Consider the following 24,040-nt stretch of genomic DNA (forward strand, 5'->3'; position numbering starts at 1 on the left):
TCTCTCTTCCCCCCCCCCAGTCGCTCTCTCTCTTCCCCCCCAGTCGCTCTCTCTCTTCTCCCCCAGTCGCTCTCTCTCTTCCCCCCCAGTCGCTCTCTCTCTTCCCCCCCAGTCGCTCTCTCTCTTCCCCCCCAGTCGCTCTCTCTCTTCCCCCCAGTCGCTCTCTCTCTTCCCCCCCAGTCGCTCTCTCTCTTGCCCCCCAGTCGCTCTCTCTCTTCGCCCCCAGTCGCTCTCTCTCTTCCCCCCCAGTCGCTCTCTCTCTTCCCCCCCAGTCGCCTCTCTCTCTTCCCCCCAGTCGCTCTCTCTCTTCCCCCCCAGTCGCTCTCTCTCTTCCCCCCAGTCCCTCTCTCTCTTCCCCCCAGTCCCTCTCTCCATTCACCCCCAGTCCCTCTCTCCCTTCCTCCCCAGTCCCTCTCTCCCTTCCCCCCAGTCCCTCTCTCTCCCTTCCCCCAGTCCCTCTCTCCCTTCCCCCCCAGTCCCTCTCTCCCTTCCCCCCAGTCCCTCTCTCCCTTCCCCCCAGTCCCTCTCTCCCTTCCCCCCAGTCCCTCTCTCCTTCCCCCCAGTCCCTCTCTCTCTCCCCCCCAGTCCCTCTCTCTCTTTCCCCCCTGTCCCCTCTCTTTCTTCCCCCCAGTCACACTCTCTCTCTCTTCCCCCCAATCACGCTCTCTCTCTTCCCCCCAGTCGCTCTCTCTCTCTCTTCCAACAACAACATGCCCTCGAAAAAGCCTCGGCACCGCCAGGCACTCCAGCTAGTCTATATATATAAACGGATTGACCTGTCTGTCTGTCTATCTGTCTGTCTGTCTGTCCTCCGGTGTGCGTCTGTCCGGCTATGCACTCGAAAGTTATAGAGCGTACCTACGCGTGCGTTACCTCCAAAGAAAGCTTACGGTTCCGGGACGGTCGTAATCATATTTACTTTTCGGTCGGACGAAAATTGTTCGCGCCTTATGCAAAAAACCTTCAAATTAAACTCATTATCTGCTAATTAGCATTGATTGACTGACGTCAACGTTCGACCAATCCTGTGCCGTCACCATTGACCAATCCTACAGTTCAGTCGTCTGATGGTTGGCCAATCGCTGCGTCTGTGGGCGGGACTAATCGTTTTCATCTCAGGGATGTGGCAGCCATTGCCTCAAGCTAAAAACCCCATTTACTTCCAGCTCAAAATCTGCTGATCCAGCTTTGAAAAAGTTAGTATCTCTTATGTTATTTTTAAAATATTTACCAAAAACGTTTTATAAGTACTTTCACTTTCATCTTTCAAGGTATTAAAAGGTAGAAATGCTGCCCGGCAGCAGATTGAGAGAGGGACACAGAGACAGGGCCCAAAAGCCTGGGACTTGATTTAAAATGTTGCTCGGCAGCAGATTCACAGAGGGACACAGAGAGGCCCCAAAGCTTGGCACTCGATTTAAACCGCCCGGCCCAAAACAGCCCTGGCAAAGCCGGGCTCCCCCAGCTCGTATATATATATAAAGCGGTATGTCTCTCTGTCTCTCTGTCTGTCTCTCTGTCTCTCTGTCTGTCCGGCTATACAATCAAAAGTTATACAGCGTACCTACACATATGTTATATCCAAAGAAAGCTTATCATTAGGGGACTCTCATAGGCATATTTACTTTTTAGTCGGACAAAAATTGTGCCGACGGTATCCAAAAAATATTCAAAATTCCGCTCATTATCCGCTCATTAGCATCGAGTGACATGAAGGTTGACCAATCGTACAGTCGAGCGACCCAACGGTCGACCAATCGCTGCGTCATGGGGGCAGGTTCATTGCGTGTGCGGGCGGGCCATCCTAGAGTCGAATGACGTGACGATTGACCAATCCTACAGTTCAGTTACCTGACGGTTGACCAATCGGTGCGTGTGTGGGATGGCCTAATGCTTCTGAGTTGAGGTGAGTGGCCGCCATCTTGGTTCCAAACTCTTCATTTCTTTTTCCCACTTTCTGCGTGTTTCTTTTCAAATCTAGATTTCCAGCAAAAAAAAAAGTTGCTTTTAAAGCACAAATTGTTTTTAAAAAAAAGTTAATTAATTTGTAAATGTTTTCTCTAGCCTCTATTATTTTCCTACCTTTCACCGTTTTTGCAGGCAGCCCTCGAAGCCTGGGCCTCTGTTGCCCAGCCACGCCCGAGCTACGCACCTCCCCTCCCGCTGCGCCCGCCCCGCGATCACCGCCATCTTGGTAAAGGCTGGCGGCGTGGGAGGGAGCCTAGTGGGAGGTGAGTTGCGGTCACCGCAGCGCTCGGGCTCAGCTGATCAGGTACTCATCAGGGGTCGGCCCGCAACACATCGACCGGAGGAGTGGTGGCTCTCTCTCTCCATCCCCCCCCGCGGCCCAAGGGCCCGACCCAAAGCCAGCAGGTGAGCGGCCGCGGAGGTCCGTGCCGGGAGCCGCAACGCACAAAAATTCCCCCGCGGCGTCAACAGCCCCGCCCCAGAGCCCGACCCAAAGCCACCAGGTGAGCGTCCGCAGCACTCTCTCTCTCTCTCACTCACTCCCAGTCAGCACCAACCAGATCGCTCGCCGCCATCTTTGATCATGGCAGCACTTCAATGTGGGGACACAACAGCGCCATATTTGATCCTGGCGGCACGACAATTTCGTCGTGACGCCATCTTTGCTCATGGCGGCACTTCAATGTGGGCCCGAACAACGCCATCTTTAGTCCGGGCTGCCCAGTTTCTTCCTCCTTCCCTCACTCTCTCCTTCCCTCTGTCTCTGTCTCTCTCTCTCCCTCTCCCTCTTTCTCTCTCTCTCCCCCCAGTCTCTCTCGCTCTCTCTCCCCCCTAGTCTCTCTCTCTATCTCCGCCCCAGTCTCTCTCCCTCTCTCTTCCCCCCAGTCGCTCTCTCTCTTCCCCCCAGTCGCTCTCTCTCTTCCACCCACTCGCTCTCTCTCTTCCCCCCCAGTCGCTCTCTCTCTTCCCCCCAGTCGCTCTCTCTCTCTCTTCCAACAACAACATGCCCTCAAAAAAGCCTCGGCACCACCGGGCACTCCAGCTAGTATATATATATATATACTAGCTGGGGAGCCCCGCGTTGCAAGGGCAATTTTGGGGTGCTTGGTCTCCCTGCCCCTGTGTGTCCCCCCTCTCCTGTCATGTCCTCTCCCTGTCCTATCCCTCCCTCCCCTCCCCTCTCTCCCTCCCCTCCTCTCCCTCCCCTCCCCTCCCCTGTCTCCCTCCCTCCCTCCCCCACCCCCACACCTACCCTCCCCCACCCCCTCCCCCTCCCCTCGCACACCCCCTCCCCTCCCCTCCCCTTGCCCACCCCCTCCCACCCCCTCCCCTCGCCCACCCCCCTCCCCTCGCCCACCCCCTCCCCTCCCCTCCCCTCGCCCACCCCCCTCCACACGGAAAAGCGTCGGCGCAGACGTAAACGGGAATGAGAGACAGTTTTTATTATTTACCGGAATTCAGCGGACTGGAGCTGAGGTCCCCCGCGTATCGCGCGGCTGATGGATGGCCGCTGAGGGCGGGTGGGCGGCGCATGCGCGGTCAGTGCGAGCGGCGCATGCGCAGTCAGTGCGGGCGGCGCATGCGCGGTCAGTGCGGGCGGCGCATGCGCGGTCAGTGCGGGCGGCGCGAGGCGGCCCGCGGGGAGCAGGCAAGGGCGGCTTGGTGGCCGTTAGCGAGCGGGAAACTTCGGGCGGCCCGCCCGCGCTCCGTCCGCGACACCGTGAAACCTGGGAGGGGTAGTAGAGAGAGACAGAGAGGGAAGAGGAGAAGGAGAGAGAGGGAAGAGGAGAAGGAGAGAGAGGGAAGAGGAGGAGAGAGAGAGAGGGAAGAAAGCGAGAGAAAGAGAGAGAAATGTTTTGAGCTTCAGGCCCCGAGTCCCCCCTGTGCGAGGGTGAGGAGGAGGGGGGGTGTTGCTAAACACAATATAAAACTCAAATAAATTGTTAATTAATTCCCTAACACATAATTCAAATATTTACCTTACTTCCCTAACACACTGAAAGTGTGGGGGAAAAATTGTGAAAAATCAAGATGGCAGCCACTCACCTCGGTTCAGAAGGATAAGGCCCGCCCACACACGCACCGATTGGTCGACCAGTCAGGTCACCGAAGCGTAGGGTTGGTCAATCGTCGAGTCACTCGACAGTCAACTGTAGGAAGGAACCCCGCCGTCCGATTGGTCGACCTCGACGTCACACGGTCGCTAATGAGATGCTAATGAGCAGAAGGCTGAACGTTTTTCGGATACCGCGGGCGGGATTTTTGTGCGGCCGAAACGTAAATACGCCTATGACCGGTCCGGAATCGCAAGCTTTCTTTTGAGGCGACGCGCGTGTCGGTACGCTCTGTAACTTTCAAACGTATAGAGAACGGACAGACAGACAGACAGACATCGGGACAGACAGACAGAAGAGCCGCTTTATATATATAGATAGGGGCTGAGGTTATGATCTGAAATTGTTGAACTCTATGTTGAATCCAGAGGGCTATAGAGTGCCTAATCGAAAGATGAGGTGCTGTTCCTCGAGCTTACGCCGAGCTTCCGTGGGACAATGCAAAAGGCCAAGGATGGTGAGGTCTGAGTTGGAATGGAGTTGTGAATTAAAGTGACAGGCCACCGGGAGCTCGGGGTCCCCCTTACTATTCTAATCCCATTTAGCCCTATTCTACTCGCATTTTTCCAGCACTTGGTCCATAGCATTGAATGCTATGGCTTTTCAAGTGCTCATCTAAATGCTTCTTGAATGTTGTGAGTGTTCTTGCCTCTACCACCCTTTCAGGCAGTGAGTTCCAGATTCCAACCATCCTCTGGGTGAAAAAGTTTTTTCCTCAATTCCCCTCAAAACCTCCTGCCCCTTACCTTGAAATTATGCCTCCTAGTTATTGACCCCTCTACTAAGGGGAAAAGTTCCTTTCTATCTACCCAATCTATGCCCCTCATAACTTTGTACACCTCAATCAGGTCCCCCCTCAGCCTTCTCTGCTCTAAGAAAAACAACCCTAGCCTGTCCAGTCTCTCTTCATAGCTGAAACACTCCAGCCTAGGTAACATCCTGGTGAATCTCCTCTGCACCCTCTCTAATGCAATCACATCCTTCCTATAGTGTGATGACCAGAAATGCACACAGTATTCCAGCTGTGGCTGTCTTGTTTTGCACACTTTGTACAAAAATAATAAATTGCAGGACAACGGAGTATTACAGTTTAAACTCTTTTAATGAAGCATCAGGTCTGTAAGCTTTCTCAATCAATACAGCACCGTGTGGACAAGATGGAGTCCGGACCTTTGGGAAATCTAAACAATAGCAGTCCTTACCGATGCCTGCAGGCCAATGACAACTCAGCATGTGATCACATGTGAATATAATAGGTATTCCTTACAGATGCCTGCGGGCCAATGACAATTCAACATGCAAAAGTTACATCCCCTTTCTTTTAAAAGTAAAATGTTATGCATTACTTTTGAACCTTTCTTCTACATAATGTTCTCAGTAGCATCAACATGTAAGTAAACTCAACATTTAACTAGCACTGAAAACATCTCAACGTTTCAATAACAATGTACAGTTTCTTTTTAGGGCAGCGATCCGCCTACACCATTTGACAGTTCACAAGTCAAGGATAACTCTAGGCTTGACCTCTCGTCCCGACATTGTGTGGTATGGAACTGAGCATGCTCCTGAATCGGTCAATAAATCAGGTTCAGGTTTAGGTTCAGGTAAGTATGATGTGTTTTGTGTATTGCTCTGTTCATCACACTCTGTTGCACTGATCCTCTCGTTGGAATGACGGTGTTGTTCCTTGGTGTTCAGGAGGTGCCTGTGATTGCGGTGGTACACCTGTCCTTCGGGGGTGCGGACATGATACGATCGCTCAGTGTTAGCTGTCTGGATGATGACTGCTGGCTTCCAGTAGTCATGCTCCTGGATTCTGATGGAATCTCCATTGTGCAGTGGTGGCGGTAGTCTAGATTTGGTGTTGCTGTCTCTGTACACATTTTGCATGCACTTGCTTGCAGCTGACTTTGTTCCATGTGAACAGATCCGTTGCCACGACCTGCCAGGGCCTGTCTGGGATACGGTGAGGTATCATGGGCTCTTTGACATTTGATGGGCGACGTTCTAGACAAATGGAACATTTTCCGACCATGTCCTCAATGTGCTTGCACATTCTGGGCCAAAACTTAATGTCACGTGCTCTTTGTTTGCATTTTTCCATGCCCATATGTCCAGCATGAATTTTTGTCAACATCTCTTCTCTGAGACTGGTAGGAATGATGATTTTCTCCCCTTTGAAGATGATTCTGTTGATTTGTGATATTTCATCTCTGTGGTTCCAGAATGCAGATATGCTCTGAGGGCATTTCCTCCTTTACTCAGGCCATCCTTCATGTATGACTTTGCTCAGCAGTGTGAGTTGTGCATCTTTCTCTGTTTCTGCTCAGATCTCCTTCAGTTTTGAGTCACTCAGAGGTAAGCTGTTGTACACCATCTGCACCTGCACATCCATGCCTTCACTGAAGCTGCTGTCCTGGTAGCTAAGAGACTTTCTGGAGAGCGTGTCTGCGACAGGAATGTCTTTGCCTGGACGGTGAATGATTGTGAAGCCATACTTCTGTAGCTGAAGGATCATTCTCTGTAGTCTTGGTGGGGCTGCGGCTAGTGGTTTCCTCATGATTGACTTGAGGGGCTTGTGGTCGGATTCCACAATGATCTGTCAGCCATAGACGTATTGGTGGAAACGCTTACATCCAAACAGAATTGCATATAGCTCTTTCTCGATTTGAGCATAGTTGATTTCACTGTCTGTGAGAGATCTTGGTGTGGAGATGCCGGTGTTGGACAGGGGTGGACAAATGTAAGAAATCACACAACACCAGGTTATAGTCCAACAGCTTTATTTGAAATCACAAGCTTTCGGAGCGCTGCTCCTTCGTCAGGTGAAGGTGATGGTCCAGTATCACCTGACGAAGGAGCAGCGCTCCGAAAGCTTGTGATTTCAAATAAAGCTGTTGGACTATAACCTGGTGTTGTGTGATTTCTTACATTTGTGAGAGATCTGGAAGCTTAGCCGATGGGCTTTCCGTCTTGCAGTAATACTGCGCCTAGTCCATACTTTGACGCGTTCACTTGTAGTCTGAGCTCTTTGTTGGGGTCGAAGTAGGCAAGAACTGGTCCTGGTTCTCTGGTGATTAGGTCTTTCATTTTCTGAAATGCTGTGTCATGTTGTTTGTCCCACAGGAACTCATTGGATTGTTTGAGCAACTGACGCATGGGTGCGTTGATTTCAGAGAGGCTCGGGGCAAACTTGGCTAAGTAGTTAACCATGCCTAGGACTGTCGCTAGCTCTGCGCGGTTCTTCGGTGGCTCCATCTTCTTGATGGCGGCGATTTTCTCTGGATCTGGCTTAATGCCATCAATTGAGAGGCGATGCCCGAAATAACTGATCTCGGTGGATCAGATTATGTTTTTCTTGGGGTTGAGCTGGATACCTTTCTCCCGTGATCTTTGTAGCATCGTACGGAGGTTCCTGTCATGTTCCTCTCTATTCCTGCCATAGATGAGGATGTCGTCTACGATTGCGACTACTCCGTCGAGGTGTTCATAGGTTTTGTCGATCTTCTGCTGGAATTCATCCTGAGCTGAGATAAAACCAAATGGTAAATGCAGAAATCGGTAGCGTCCAAATGGTGTGTTAAACGTTGTTAGCTTAGATGACTCTTCCGTGAGCTTGATGGTCCAGTATCCCGATCGTGCGTCCATTACACTGAAGTAACGTGCTCCCACTAGCTTGGGTGTGATGTCATCTAGCTTTGGTAGAGGTTAGTGAGGGCATTTGATAGCCTTGTTCAAATCTCTGGGGTCGAGACAGACTCTGAGCTTACCTGTATGTGGTTTCTCAACCACTACTAACGCGTTTACCCACTCTGTCGGTTCTGTTTCCCGGACGATGATTTCTGTATTCTCCATGCTCTGCAGCTCCTCCTTCAGGTGACTACATAGAGCAAGGGGTATCCTTCTCGGTTGGCAAACCACAGGGGGTGCTACTGGGTCAAGGTGAGTAGTGCACGCACCTGGGAATAGACCGATTCCTTTTAAAATGTCAGCAAACTCCTCCATGACTGTCTGCTTATCAACTGGTGCTGTCAATGATAGCACTACCTCGATGAGGTCCATGTCTAAACATGCCTTTAGACCTAGCACTGGAGGTGTTCGAGTGTCAATAATGTAAAAGTCCAACATCATGTCACTTTCTTTGTACTTGCATTTCATCACGCATGTGCCTTTTACAATGAGCTGCTCACCCCCATAGCCAGTAAGTCTGTGTGAGGTGGGCTGTAGCTCACACTCATCCTTCAAGCTGTGATACTCAGAGGAATTACATTAACCTGAGATCCAGTGTCTAGTTTCAACATAAGCTCTTTGCCCTGTTTTCCTATCTCAATATCAGCAAAAGCTTGCTCAGTCTCTGAAATCTGTTTTTTCTGTGACACAGAATCAATAAACAGTTCCTCTGCATTTGGCTCTCTATCTAGCATTTGGCTGTCACTCACTGTGTGTACTGCTTTTCCGAAAACAGCCTTGCACACTTTAGCAAAGTGGTTCCGTTTACCACATTTAGTACATTGCCTTCCTTTGGCAGGGTAGTACTCCTTTTCTCCATGCCAGTTGTTTCCACAATAACCACAGTTTTTGAAGCATTTTATGTCTGTGTTGCCCATTTTTAGAACTCTCGCTGTTCTTTCTGTTCTGAAGCATGCTCTCTGGGCAGTGTTCTTTGATGTGTATCTATTAACTGCTTGCACTGTCTGTTCACTCGAGCTGCTCGTGGCGCCGGTTATGGTTTCAACTGTGCTTGGGCTATCTCGTGCGATCTAGCCATGTCTATAGCTTTGTCCCGCGTTAGCCCGGACCCAACATTCAAAAGTTTCTCTCTCACTTTAGGTGAATGTATTCCAAACACAATGCGGTCTCTGACCATCTCATCTTTATCTGCATATACACAGTCTTTTACCAGCAGTTTTAACACAGTCATGAACTGTTCAAACGACTCACTAGCTCCTTGTACTTTCTCCTGAAACTTGTACCTAGCGAATATCGTATTTGTCTTGGGTATCACATATGATTCAAAATGGTCAAAAAAACTTTTCAGTACCTTTGCTTCATCCGCGGTGAGAGACCATGTGTTAAAAATGTCTCTCCCTTTTTCTTCGATCCACAGGAGTAGGTAGCTGCATCTTTCTTCCTCCCCTTTGCTTTTCAGGGGACCTGAGAACATTAACTCCACGTGTTGCTTGAACTTGCTCCATTCTCTAGGTAAGTTCAAAGATTCCCAATTCATTCGGGGTAAGGGAGCTCCAACGATGTCCATTTCAAATCCCTGTTCTGACACCATGTCTTGTTTTACACACTGTGTACAAAAATAATAAATTGCAGGACAACGGAGTATTACAGTTTAAACTCTTTTAATGAAGCATCAGGTCTGTAAGCTTTCTCAATCAATACAGCACCATGTGGACAAGATGGAGTCCGGACCCTTGGGACTTCTAAACAATAGCAGTCCTTACCGATGCCTGCAGGCCAATGACAACTCAGCATGTGATCACATGTGAATATAATAGGTATTTCTTACAGATGCCTGCGGGCCAAAGACAATTCAACATGCAAATGTTACAGTGGCCTAACTAGCATTTTGTACAGCTCCATCATAACCTCCCTGCTCTGATGTTCTATGCCTCGGCTAATGAAGGCAAATATCCCATATGCCTTCTTAACCACCTTATCTACCTGTCCTGCTGCCTTCAGATATCTATGTACAAGCACACTAAGGTCCCTCTGATCCTCTGTCCTTCCTAGGGTCCTACCATTCATTGTGTATTCCCTTGCCTTGTTATTCCTCCCAAAATGCATCACCTCACACTTTTCAGGGTTAAATTTCATTTGCCACTGTTTTGCCCATCTGACCAACCCGTTTATATCGTCCTGTAGCCTAAGGCTTCCCTCCTCGCTATTTACCGCTCCGGCAATTTTCGTAACATCTGCGAACTTACTGATCATACCTCCTACACTCATACCTAAATCATTATTGTACACTACAAACAGCAAAGAACCCAGCACCGATCCCTGCAGTACACCACTGGAAACAGGCTTACAGTCACAAAAACAACCTTCGACCATCACCCTCTGCCTCCTGCCACTAAGCCAATTTTGGATCCAATGTGCCAAATTGCCCTGGATCCCATGGGTTCTTACATTCTTGACCAGTCTCCCATGCGGGACTTTGTCAAAAGCCTTGCTGAAGTCCATGTAGACTACATCAACTGCACTAGTTGGAATAAACGAGTCTTTTTCCGAGTGGCAGGCAGTGACTAGTGGGGTACTGCAGGGATCGGTGCTAGGATGCCAGTTATTCACAATATATATTAATGATCTAGACGAGGGAACTAGATGTAATAGCTCCAAGTTTGCAGACGACACAAAGCTGGGTGGGTGTGTGTGCTGTTAGGAGGATGCTGAGAAACTCCAGTATGATTTGGACAGATTGGGTGATTGGGCAGATGCATGGCTGATGCAGTATAATGTGGATAAAGGCGAGGTTGTCCACTTTGGTGGCAAAAACAGGAAGGCAGATTATTATCTGAATGGCAATAGATTGGGAAAAGGGAAAGTGCAACGAGACCTGGGTGTCATTGTGGACTAGTCGCTGAAGGTAAGCATGCAGGTGCAGCAGGCGGTTAAAAAGGCAAATGGTATGTTGGCCTTCATAGCGAGAGGATTCGAGTACAGGAGCAAGGATGTCTTGCTGCAGTTGTACAGGGCCTTGGTGAGACCACACCTTGAGTATTGTGTGCAGTTTTGGTCGTCATACCTGAGGAAGGATGTTCTTGCCATGGAGGGTGTGCAGCGAAGATTCATCAGACTAATACCTGGGATGGTAGGAATGACGTATGAAGAGAGAGTGGATCGATTGGGCTTGTATTCGCTAGAGTTTAGAGAATGCAACTTATAAAATTCTAACAGGACTAGACAGACTAGATGCAGGAAGGATGTTCCCGATGGCGGGGGAGTCTAGACCAGGAGTCACAGTTTAAGGATAAGAGGCAAACCATTTAGGACTGAGATGAGGAGGAATGTCTTCACCCAGAGAGTGGTGAACCTGTGGAATTCTCCACCATAGAAGGCAGTTGAGGCCAATTCAGAGTAGAATCTAGTCAGAGTAGAAATAGAAGGATATTTCAGATAAATACGTGGCTACAGGAATTGTGCAAGGGGGAGGGATTCAAATTGCTGGGACATTGGAACCGGTTCTGGGGGAGGTGGGACCAGTACAAACTGGACGGTTTGCACCTGGGCAGGGCCGGGACCGATGTCCTAGTGGGAGTATTTGCTAGTGCTCTGGGGGAGGGTTTAAACTAAAATGGCAGGGGGTTGGGAACCTGAGCAGGGAGACAGAGGAAATGGAAACAAGGATAAAAGCAAAAGATAGGAAGGAGAAAAACAAAAGTGGCAGTCAGAGAAATCAACCGTTTAAATCAAACATGGCCACAGTAAATAATAATTCTAATAAGTCTAAGTGCGTTAAAAAGCAAGCCTGAAGGCTTTGTGTCTTAATGGGAGGAGCATTCATAATAAGGTGGGTGAATTAGCTGTGCAAATAGAGGTAAAAGAATATGATTTGATTGGGATTACGGAAACATGGCTCCAGGGTGGCCAAGGCTGGGAACTCAACATCCAGGGATATTCAATATTCAGGAAAGATAGGCAAAAAGGAAAGGGAGGTGGGGTTGCATTGCTGGTTAAAGAGGGGATTAACACAACTGTAAGGAAGGATATTAGCTCTGATGATGTGGAATCTGTATGGGTAGAACTGAGAAACACCAAGGGGCAGAAAATGTTAGTGTGAGTGGTATATAGACCTCCAAACAGTAATGCAGAAGTTGGGGATGGCATTAAAATGGAAATTAGAGAAGCGGGCACTAAGGGCACTGCAGTCATCATGGGTGACTTTAATCTACATATAGATTGGGCTAACCAAATTAGTAACAATACTGTGGAGGAGGAATTCCTGGAGTGTTTACGGGATGGTTTCCTGGACCAATATGTTGAGGAACCAACTAGAGATCAGGCCATCTTAGACTGGGCATTATGTAATGAGAAAGGATTAATAGCAATCTTGTTGTACGAGGCCCCTTGGGTCGGAGCGATCATAATATGAAAGAATTCTTCATTAAGATGGAGAGTGAAGTAGTTGATTCAGAGACTAGGGTCCTGAATTTAAATAAAGGAAACTACGATGGTATGAGGTACGAGTTGGGTAGGATTGATTGGGGAATGTCACTCAAAGGGTTGACGGTGGATAGGCAATGGCAAACATTCAAAGACCGCATGGATGAACTACAGAATTTGTTCATCCCTGTTTGGCATAAAAATAAAACAAAAAAGGTGACTTAACCATGGCTAACAGGGAAATTAGGAATAGCATAAGATCCAAGGAGAGGACATATAAACTGGCCAGAAAAAGCAGTAAACCTGAGGATTGGGAGCAGTTTAGTATTCAACAAAGGAGGACAAAGGGATTAATTAAGAAGGGGAAAATAGAATATGAGAGTAAGCTTTCAGGGAACATAAAAACTGACTAAAAGCTTTTATAGATATGTGAAGAGAAAAAGATTGGTGAAGTCAAGCATAGGTCCTTTGCAGTCAGAATCGGGGGAATTTATAATGGGGAAGAAAGAAATGGCAGACCAATTAAATACATATTTTGGTTCTGTCTTCACAAAGGAGGACACAAATAACCTCCCAGAGATGTCAGGGAACATAGGGTCTGATGAAAGGGAGGAACTGAATGAAATCAGTATTTGTAGGGAAATGGTGTTCGGGAAATTGACGGCATTAAAGGCCAATAATCCCCAGGGCCTGATAATCTACATCCTAGGGTACTTAAGGAAGTGGCCCCAGAAATAGTAGATGCATTGCTGGTCATCTTCCAACATTCGATGGAATCTGGAACAGTACCCATGGATTGGAGGGTAGCTCATGTTACCCCACTATTCAAAAAAGGTAGTAGAGAGAAAATGGGGAATTACAGACCAGTAAGCCTGACATCACTAGTGGGGAAAATGCTAGAGTCCATTATAAAAGATGTATTAGCAGAGCACTTGGAAAACAGTGACAGGATCGGACAAAGTCAACATGGATTTTCAAAAGGTAAATTGTGATTGACTAATCTACTGGAATTTTTTGAGGATGTAACTGGTAAAATAGATAAGGGAGAACCAATGGATGTGGTGTATTTGGACTTTCAGAAGGCTTTCGATAAGGTCCCACATAAGAGATTAGCGTGTAAAGTTAAGGCACATAGGATTGGGGGCAAGGTATTGACTTGGATAGAGAACTGGTTCGCAGACAGAAAGCAAAGAGTTGGAATAAACGGGTCTTTTTTCCGAGTGGCAGGCAGTGACTAGTGGGGCACCGAAGGGATAGGTCCTTGGACCCCAGCTATTCACAATATATATTAATGAACTAAACAAGGGAACTAGATGTAATATCTCCAAGTTTGCAGCTGACACAAAGCTGGGTGGGCGTGTGTGCTGTGAGGAGGATGCTGAGAAACTCCAGGATGCTTTGGACAGGTTGGGTGATTGGGCAGAAGCATGGCAAATGCAATATAACGTGGATAAATGCCAGGTTATTCACTTTGGTGTCAAAAACAGGAAGGCAGATTATTATCTGAATGGCAATAGATTGGGAGAAGGGGAAGTGCAACGAGACCTGGGTGTCCTTGTGCACCAGTCACTGAAGGTAAGCGTGCAGGTGCAGCAGGCGGTTAAGAAGGCAAATGGGATGTTGGCCTTCATAGCGAGAGTGTTTGAGGACAGCAAAAAGGATGTCTTGCTGCAGTTGTACAGGGCCTTGGTGAGACCACATCTTGAGTATTGTGTGCAATTTTGATCACCTTATCTGTGGAAGGATGTTCTTGCCATGGAGGGAGTTCAGCAAAGATTCACCAGGCTGATACCTGGGATGGCAGGAATGACGTATGAGGAGAGATTGAGTCGATTGGGCTTATACTCACTGTAGTTTAGAAGAATGAGAGGGGATCTCATTGAAAATTAGAAAATTCTGACAGGACTGGACAGACTAGATGCATGAAGGATGTTCCCGATGGTCGGGGAGTCCAGAACCATGGGTCACAGTCTAAGGATAAGGGGTAAGCCATTTAAGACAGAAATGAGGAAGAATTTCTTCACCCAGAGAGTGGTGGACCTGTGGAATTCTCTACCACAGAAGGCAGTAGAGGCCAATTCATTAAATATATTCAAGAAGGAGTTGGATATATTTCTGAAGTTAAAGGGATCAAGGGATATGGGGAGAAAGCAGGGATAGGGTACTGAATTTGGATGATCAGCCATGATCGCATTGAATGGCGGAGCAGGCTCGAGGGGCCGAATGGCCTACTCCTGCTCCTATCTTCTATGTTTCTATGTTTCTATGTTTAATTCATTAAATATATTCAAGAAGGAGTTAGATATATTTCTTAAGGCTAAAGGGATCAAGGTATATGGGGGAAATGCAGGGACAGGTTACTGAATTTGGATGATCAGCCATGATCTCATTAAATTGCGGAACAGGCTCGAGGGGCCGAATGGCCTACTCCTGCTCCTATCTTCTATGTTTTACCCTGATGCACACACCTAGTCACCCCCTCAAAAAATTCAATCAAATTGATTAGACATGATCTCCCCCTAACAAAGCCATGCTGACTATTCTTGATTAATCCTTGCATCTCCAAGTGGAGACTAATTCTGTCCCTCAGAATGTTTTCCAATAATTTCCCTACCACTGATGTTATGCTCAGTGGCCTGTAATTCCCTGGTTTATCCCTGCTACCCTTCTTGAATAATGGTACTACATTAGCTGTCCTCCAGTCCTCTGGCATCTCCCCTATGGCCAGAGAGTTTCTGAAAATTTGTGTCAGAGCCCCTGCAATCTCCTTCCTTGCCTCACATAGCAACCTGGGATACATCTCGTCTGGGCCTGGGCATTTATCCAACTTTAAGCCTGCTAAAACTGCTAGTACCTCCTCCCTCCCAATGCTAATTTGTTCAAGTATATCACAATCCCCCTGCCTGATTTCTATGCCTAGATTGTTCTTCTCCATAGTGAACACAGATGCAAAATATTCATTTGAAACCTGACCATATCTTTTGGCTCTACACACAGATTGCCACTTTGGTCCCTAATGGGCCCTACTCTTTCTCTGGTTATCCTCTTGCCCTAAATATACTTATAAAACACCTCTCAATACTAATTTGTTGAAGTTTATCACAATCCCCCTGCCTGATTTCTGTGCCTACTTCACCCTTCTCCATAGTGAACACAGATGCAAAATATTCATTTAAAACCTCACCTACTGTCATGAATCTTATCATGACTCATGAAGTAACACTGGGCGGCCAGCTGGTGGCACTGTCCAAGGAGTTTAAATACTCGGGCGTGGGCCCAGCTTGCTCAGGATGTTTCTGTAACCAGGAACTAGTGATTGTAACTAGAAATCTCATGGTTTTGAAACAGTTGATTAAAGCCTTGTTTTATACTCAAACCAAGCGCTCAGTAGTCTTTTTACATCACCTACATCTTCCGGCTCTACACCCAGATTGCCACTTTGGTCCCTAATGGGCCCTACTCTTTCCCTGGTTATCCCCTTGCCCTTAATATACTTGTAAAACACCTTGGAATTTTCCTTTATTTTGCCCGCCAGTGTTTTTTCATGCACCCTCTTTGCTCTCCTAATTTCTATTTTAAATACCTCCCTGCACTTTCTATACTACTCTAGGGCTTCCACTGTTTTTAGTCCTTTGTATCTGCCAAAAGCCTCCCTTTTTTTCCTAATCCATTCTTGTCTATCCCTTGACACCCAGGGTTCCCTGGGCTTGTTGGTCCCACCCTTGAGCTTTATGGGAACATTTTGGCGTTGTACTCTCTCTATTTCCTTTCTGAAAGACTCCCCTTTCTGAAAGACTCCCATTGCTCTGATGTGGATTTTCCTACAAGTAGCTGATCCCAGTCCATTTTGGCCAGATCCTGCCTTATATTAAAATTGGCTTTCCCCCAATTTAGAACCTTTATTTCCTGTCCATCTTTGTCCTTTTCCATGACTACCTTAAATCTCACCGAATTATGGTCACTGTCACCAAAATGCTCTCCTACTGACACATCTACCACTTGCCCGGCTACATTCCCTAGAATTAGGTCCAGTACCGCCCCCTCTCTTGTAGGACTTTCGACATGCTGGCTCAAAAAGCTCTCCTGGAAGCACTTTAAGAATTACGCATCCTCTAAGCCTTTCACACCCTGGAATAATATTGAGGAAGTTGAAATCCCCATCTATTATTACCCTATTATTTCTACACTTCTCTGAGTTTTGCCTACATTTCTGTTCCTCTATCTCCTCCTGACTGTTTGGGGGCCTGTAGTACACTCCCAGCAAAGTGCTTGCCCCCTTTTTGTTTTGAAGTTCTACCCATATGGCCTCATTAGAGGAATCTGCTAAGATATCATCCCTCCTTACAGCAGTAATTGACTCCTTGTTTAATATTGTGACACCCCCTCCTCTTTTACACCCCACTATGTCTCGCCTGCAGATTCTATACCCCGGAATATTGAGCTGCCAGTCCTCCCCCTCTCTCAACCATGTCTCTGTGATAGCAACAATATCATACTCCCATGTGTTCATCAACACCTTCAATTCATCTGCCTTACTCGCAAGACTCCTTGCATTAAAATAAATGGCATCCAGTCTTGCCATACTCCCTTGTGCCATTACATATTTGCTCTGCCTTCCAGACTGAGTTGTTTTTTCCTCTATATTTGGCTGCGCATCACACCCTATTATAGCTCCACTCCGTATCCCATTCCCCTGCCAAGTTAATTTAAACCAACCCCCAACAGCACTAGCAAACGTCTCCGCAAGGATGTTGGTCCCGTTCCGGTTCAGGTTCAACCCATCCGACTTGTACAGGTCCCAACTTCCCCATAAACAGACCCAATGATCCAGGAAACTAAAGCCCTCCCTCCTGCACCAACTCTTTAGCCACGCATTCATCTGCTCTATCCTCCTATTCCTATACTCACTAGCACGTGGCACCAGGAGTAATCCAGAGATTACAACATTTGAGGTCCTTGTAATGTATATACCTTTAAGGGGGGAACTATCTTTTACAGCTCATGTATACTGCAGTACCGGCAGTGACCACACCTGTATATAGCACTGAGTAGTAATCTGTACAGATCAGTTCCCGTGTGAGCCACGTTGAGTAAACACCTGTTGTACCGTTCTCCTGCAGTCTGTGTCTAATTATACACAGACACAACATTGGCGACGAGGCAAGTTCGAAGCTGCCTGCAACTCTGCATCACCTCCTGGGGATTCGTTCCTGGAGATCAGTGGATTGGAGGTTCAGGCCAGAGACTCGGGTGTCGACCACGGGCAACCGCCCAGTCATCCAGCAGAGACTCGAGAATTGCGACGGAGGCTGTCGAGGGCCAGGCTTGGCTTTCCAGTCGAGGTGGTCCAGCGAAACGGGCTGGCAACAGGTAGTGCGCAGACCCTTCCCGGACAGCGGCGGGCTAGAGCCCGACCGAGCGGCACAGCAAAGGGCCGAGCAGCGTCGACGGGGGAGAGAGAGAGAGAGGGCAGAGCGCACAGGGCGCAGCCGGTGTTCAGGGGCTGAGCAGCGTCGAAGAGAGGGAGAGAGAGACGCGCAGAAACCCGCGAGGCGCCGCCATTGCCAAGAGGACCGCTGAGAGCGGCGTTGGCAGCAGCGCAGGAGAAGCGCGCGAAACCTATAGGGCGCCGCCATTGCCACAAGAGCCGCCGGGAGCGGCGTTGGCAGCAGCGGGGGAGGAAGGAAAGCGCGGGAGACGCCATTTTAAGCCATTGGGAGATGCCATTTTAAACCGCACCCAAAATGCCGAAGAGTGGCAGTATCACCGCATTTGACAATGAAGTTGAAGATTGGACTACATATGTCAAACGAATAGAGGTATACTGCAAGGCAAATGAGGTGTCAGATGACAAGAAAGCGTCGGTATTGTTAAATTTAATGGGTGCAAAGACGTATGGTTTATTACGAAATCTAGTAACCCCAACAAAGCCAACGCAAAAGAGTTTTGAAGACATAGTAATGATACTACAGGAACATTTAAACCCCACACCGCTGTTGATAGCAGAAAGATTCAAGTTTCACAAACGGAACCAGCATCATGATGAAAGCAATGCTGATTATTTAACAGAACTGTGCAAACTATCGAAACACTGCCAGTTTGGAGCGGGACTGGCCGATACCTTCAGGGATACGTTTGTGTGTGGGCTTCAAAGTGAAGGAACCCAGAAACGGCTTTTATCTGAAAAGGACCTTAAGCTGGAAAAGGCTTTCAGCATTGCGGTATCATATGAAGCAGCCGCACGGGGCGCTGCAGAGGTACAACAGAGACCACAAGAATATGGCACAAACGAAATGTCATATAGAACGGAGAAGTGCTATCGCTGCAGCAGAACAACACACGACCAGAATGATTGCTGGTTCAAAGACAAAGTGTGCAGACAGTGTGGAAAAGTAGGACACATAGCACGAGTCTGCAGGTCAGGAAAGAAAACCAGCAATAAGAAACCTACCAAAGAAAAGTACAAGAAGGTACATAAGATGACGGAGAATAGTTCAGACGAACAAAAGAGTGATAACGACTCCGAAAGCAGGGAACTGAGTTGTCTGAAACGACATAATGTGATCACAACGGAGGATCACCGAACCATTTGGGTCACTCTCAAGATAGCAGGAGTCCAGGTAAAGATGGAATTGGACACAAGATCAGCCCTAACAGTCATAAACCGACGGGACTACGAGCGGCTATTCTCACACATACCCTTGAGAGACACAAAAATTATTTTGAAGACGTACACGGGCAAAAAGTCTACCCCAAAGGAAAAATAAGGGTGACTGTTATATATAACGGTAAGGAAACACCAAAACTAGACCTGTATGTATTGCAAGATGGAGGACCACTATTACTGGGACATGAATGGATCAGGAAAATACAACTGGATTGGTATTCCATACAGGCACTGACTGTGGCTGACAAAAAGGATGACGATGTCACACCTGGGCGACTGTCAAAGATCCTAACTGACGCGAAAGAAGTGTTCCAGCAAGGACTTGGAACACTAAAATGCATGACAGCGACGATTAAAATTGAAGAAAACGCAAGCCCAAAGTTTTTTAAGGCCAGACCAGTACCTTATGCGATCCGCCCAGCCGTCGAAGCAGAGCTGGAGAGTCTGGAACGTTCAGGTGTACTGGCCAAGTTAGACTGGAGCGAGTGGGCTACACCCATCGTCCCTGTGATGAAAAAGTCGTTGAGCAGCACGCCTGGGGAACCAAGGAAGGTTCGCATCTGTGGGGACTTTAAGGTAACAGTGAACCCGGTCATTCACACTGTACAATGTCCACTTCCACGGATTGAAGATATTTTTGCCTCGCTATCTGGAGGGAAATGCTTCACTAAGATTGATCTGGCCCAGGCGTATCTGCAAATGGAGGTAGAAGAAGCATCATAAAAATACAGCACAATCAACACCCATAAAGGTGTCTACCAATACAACCGGCTGGTATTCGGGGTAGCATCAGCTCCGGCTATTTGGCAGAGGGCAATGGAACAAGTCCTGCAAGGGATCCCAGGGACCCAGTGTTATTTGGACGACATCCTGGTCACAGGTGAAAATGACAGTGATCACCTTGCCAACCTGGAGCAGGTGCTCGCTAGATTGCAGGAATATGGGCTCCGAGCTAACCGCCCCAAATGCGAGTTTTTTAGAAAATAGATCTCGTATTTGTAGTGTATGTGCCTTTAAGGGGAGAACTACTTTTTACAGCTCCTGTATATTGTAGTACCGGTAGTGACCACACCGGTATATAAACCCTGAGTAGGGATCTGTACTTTAGTTTTTGAGTAACCTGCATCCAGTAAACACCTGTTAATTGTTCCTCTGCAGTCTCTGTCGATTTATTGAAGAAGACCATACATTAACATTCACGGATTCAACAGTGGCGACGAGTTGATTCGAACCTACCTGCAATCCTGTAAAAGAAGGCCGATTCCACCAGTGCGGGTGTCGACCATCCGGAGAGGACTTGAACATCGCAGAGGAGGCTGTGGAGAGCTGGGCTTGGTTCCCCAGTTGAGATGATCCAGTACAGCGAGCTGGCAGCAGGTACGGCGTAGACCCTTCCCGGACGGCAGCGGCTGGAGCCAATCGATGGCACACAAAAAGGCCGAGCAGCATCGACGGGGTAAGAGAGAGGGTGAAGCGCACAGGGCGCAGCCGGGGTTAAAGACTGAGTGGCGTCAACGAGAGAAGGGAAAACGCGCAGAGCGCGGCAGGGGTTTCAAGGGCTGAGCAGCGTCCGCGGGGGAGGAAAGTAGCACGGGAGACGCCATTTTGAGCTGGCGGAGAAGAAGGGAGAGCACGGGAGACGCCATTTTTAGCCAGTCTAACCACACCCAAGGATGCAGAAGAGTGGCAGTGTCACAGCGTTCGACAATGAAGTCGAAGATTGGGCAACATATGTAGAACGTGTAGAAGTGTACTGCAAGGCGAATGAAGTGCCAGATGCCAGGAAAGCACTGGTATTGTTGAATTCCATGGGTGCAAAAACGTACGGCTTACTGCGAAATCTAATAACCTCAGAGAGGCCAGTGGAAAAGGATTTTGAAAGCATAGTGGCAATCCTACAGGACCACTTAAACCCCACACCACTGCTGATAGCCGAAAGATTTAAGTTTCACAGAAGGAACCAGCATAAAGACGAAAGTAATGCTGAGTATTTAACGGAACTGTGCAAACTATCGAAACACTGCCAGTTTGGAACGGGACTAGCAGATACTTTAAGGGACAAGTTTGTGTGTGGGCTTCAAAGTGAAGGAACCCAGAAACGGCTTCTATCAGAAAAGGATCTTACGCTGGACAAGGCTTTCAGCATGGCAGTATCACACGAAGCAGCCGCACGGGGCGCTGCAGAGATACAACGGAGATCGCAAGAATATGGCACAAATGAAATGTCATTTGGAACAGTGAAGTGTTATCGCTGCGGCAAAACAACACACGACCACAAGGACTGTTGGTTCAAGGACCAACTGTGCAGACAGTGTGGAAAAGTAGGACACAGAGCAAGTGTCTGCAGGTTGGGAAAGGAAACCAGCAGCAAGAAATCTTCACAGGAGAAGTACAAAAAGGTACATAAGGTGACGGAGAGTAGTTCAGACGAACAGAAAAGTGATACAGACTCCGGAAGCAAGGAGCTGGGTTGTCTGAAACTACATCATGTAATCAAAATGGAGGATCACCAAACTATCTGGGTCACGCTCAAGATAGACGGAGTCCAAGTGAAAATGGAATTGGACACAGGATCAGCCCTAACAGTCATAAACCAAAGGGACTACAAGCGGCTATTCTCAGATATACCCTTGAGAGATACAGAGATTGTCTTGAAGATAAACACGGGGCAAAAAGTCTACCCCAAAGAAAAAATAAGGGTGAACGTGATATACAACGGCAAGGAAACACCAAAAATGGACATATATGTATTGCCAGATGGAGGACCGCCACTACTGGGGTGTGAATGGATCCAGAAGATACAGCTAGATTGGCATTCCATGCAATCACTGACTGTAGATGCCAAAAAGGATGACGACGTCACACCGGGATGACTGTCAAAAATGCTAACTGATGCACAAGAAGTGTTCCAGGAGGGACTCGGAACACTAAAAGGCATAACAGCAACGATCAAAAGAGAGGAAAATGCAAGCCCAAAGTTTTTAAGGCCAGATGCCTTAAAAGGTATGCCAGATGCCTTATGCGATCCGCCCAGCCGTCGAAGCAGAGCTGGAAGGGTTGGAACATTCAGGAGTGCTATCCAAAGTGGACTGGAGTGAATGGGCCACACCCATCGTTCCTGTAATGAAGAGGTCGTTGAGTAATACGCCTGGGGAACCAAAGAATGTTCGCATCTGTGGGGACTTTAAGGTGACAGTGAACCCAGTCATTCACACTGTACAGTATCCGCTTCCGCGGATTGAAGATATTTTCGCCTCGCTGTCTGGAGGGAAACACTTCACTAAGATTGATTTGGCCCAGGCGTACCTGCAAATGGAGGTAGAAGAAGCCTCGAAACAGTACTTCATGATCAACACTCATAAAGGTCTCTGCCAATACAACCGGCTGGTGTTCGGGGTAGCATCAGCTCCGGCTATTTGGCAAAGGGCAATTGATCAAGTCCTGCAAGGGATTCCAGGGACCCAGTGTTATTTGGACGACATCCTGGTCACGGGCGAAAATAACAGTGATCACCTCGCCAACCTGGAGCAGGTGCTCACTAGATTGAAGGATTATGGGCTCTGAGCTAATCGCCACAAATGCGAGTTTTTCCAGAAGCAGATCTCGTATTGTGGCCACGTTATTGATGAAGAGGGGTTATATAAGTCCCCTGAAGAGATTGAGGCAGTAGGCAAGACTCCAGCACCGGAAAATGTGTCACAACTGAGGTCGTTCCTCGGGTTGGTGAACTACTACCATAAGTTCTTGCCGAATTTGTCTACAGTTCTACACCCACTGAACACCCTACTGCAAACGGGGGTACCATGGAAGTGGAATGACGAATGTAAACGAGCTTTCCAGAAGTGCAAAGAATTGATCACATCAAAAGAGGTGTTGGCTCATTTCAACCCAGCACTACCAATTCGGTTGGCGTGTGATGCATCACCCTATGGCATTGGAGCGGTGCTGTCACACAAATTCCCGGACGGCTCGGAGAGGCCAGTAGCCTTCGCATCTCGGTCACTAACCTCAGCCGAGCGTAACTACGCCCAGATTGACAGGGAGGCCCTCAGCCTAGTGTGGGGAGTGAAAAAGTTCAACCACTATCTGCACGGGCAGAAGTTCACCTTGCTGACTGACCACCAACCACTTGTCTCCATCTTTAACCCAAAGAAGGGCGTTCCGGTGATGACTGCGCAACAGCTACAAAGATGGTCCCTTTTTCTAGGGGCGCACCAATATGATATCGAGTGTAAGGGTACGAAACAGCATGGAAACGCTGATGGGCTATCACGCCTGCTACTGCAGAGGAAGCACCAGCAGTGGATCCTGTCAAAATATTTCATTCGACTACAATTGAATGCTTGCCAGCAACTAACGCTGGTATAGAGAAGGAGACCTGAAATGACCCGACACTGTCTCGGGTGTATGATTTGACGGTGAAGGGATGGCCAGCACATGGCGACTCACTGTTGCCAGCATTCTCATCCAGAAGAGAACAGCTGTCAGTATGTCAGGGGACCTTGATGTGTGGATCCCGAGTGGTAATTCCACCCAAGTTAAGGGAGAGAATGCTCAATGAGCTTCATGAAGGCCATCTGGGAGGGATAGAAATGAAAAGCCTTGCTAGGGCTTATGTGTGGTGGCTGGGGATCGATCAGCAAATCGAGGACCTGACAAAGAGCTGCTCAGGATGCCAGAAGGTCCAAAATGCACCACCACATGCCCCTCTACACCCATGGGAGTGGCCCTCATCTCCATGGCAACGGGTGCATATTGATTTTGCTTGTCCATTCATGGACTCAATGTTTTTAATAGCTGTGGATGCACACTCGAAATGTCCTCCACCACCACGGAGAAAACTATTGCTGTCCTACGGACCATCTTTGCCAGGAACGGCTTGCCAGAGCAGATTTGCTCTGATAATGGACCACAGTTTGTGTCCGAAGAGTTTCGAAGATTTATGAAAAGGAATGGGGTAAGGCATTACACCTCCGCTCCGTATCATCCAGCCACCAATGGATTGGCTGAGAGGTTTGTACAAACCTTTAAAAAAGCAGTAAAGGCCATGTGCAATGACGACATTCCACTGCAGCATAAGGTGGACAATTTCCTGTTAGCCTACAGAAATGCGACACATACAATCACCAACCAGGCCCCAGCCATGATGTTCTTTAACCGAAGGTTGAGATCTCGTCTG

This window comes from Somniosus microcephalus, chromosome 1 (genome assembly GCF_052327205.1).
Source record: "Somniosus microcephalus isolate GS21.2 chromosome 1, FLI_Smic_1.0, whole genome shotgun sequence".
Lineage (NCBI taxonomy): Eukaryota > Metazoa > Chordata > Chondrichthyes > Squaliformes > Somniosidae > Somniosus > Somniosus microcephalus.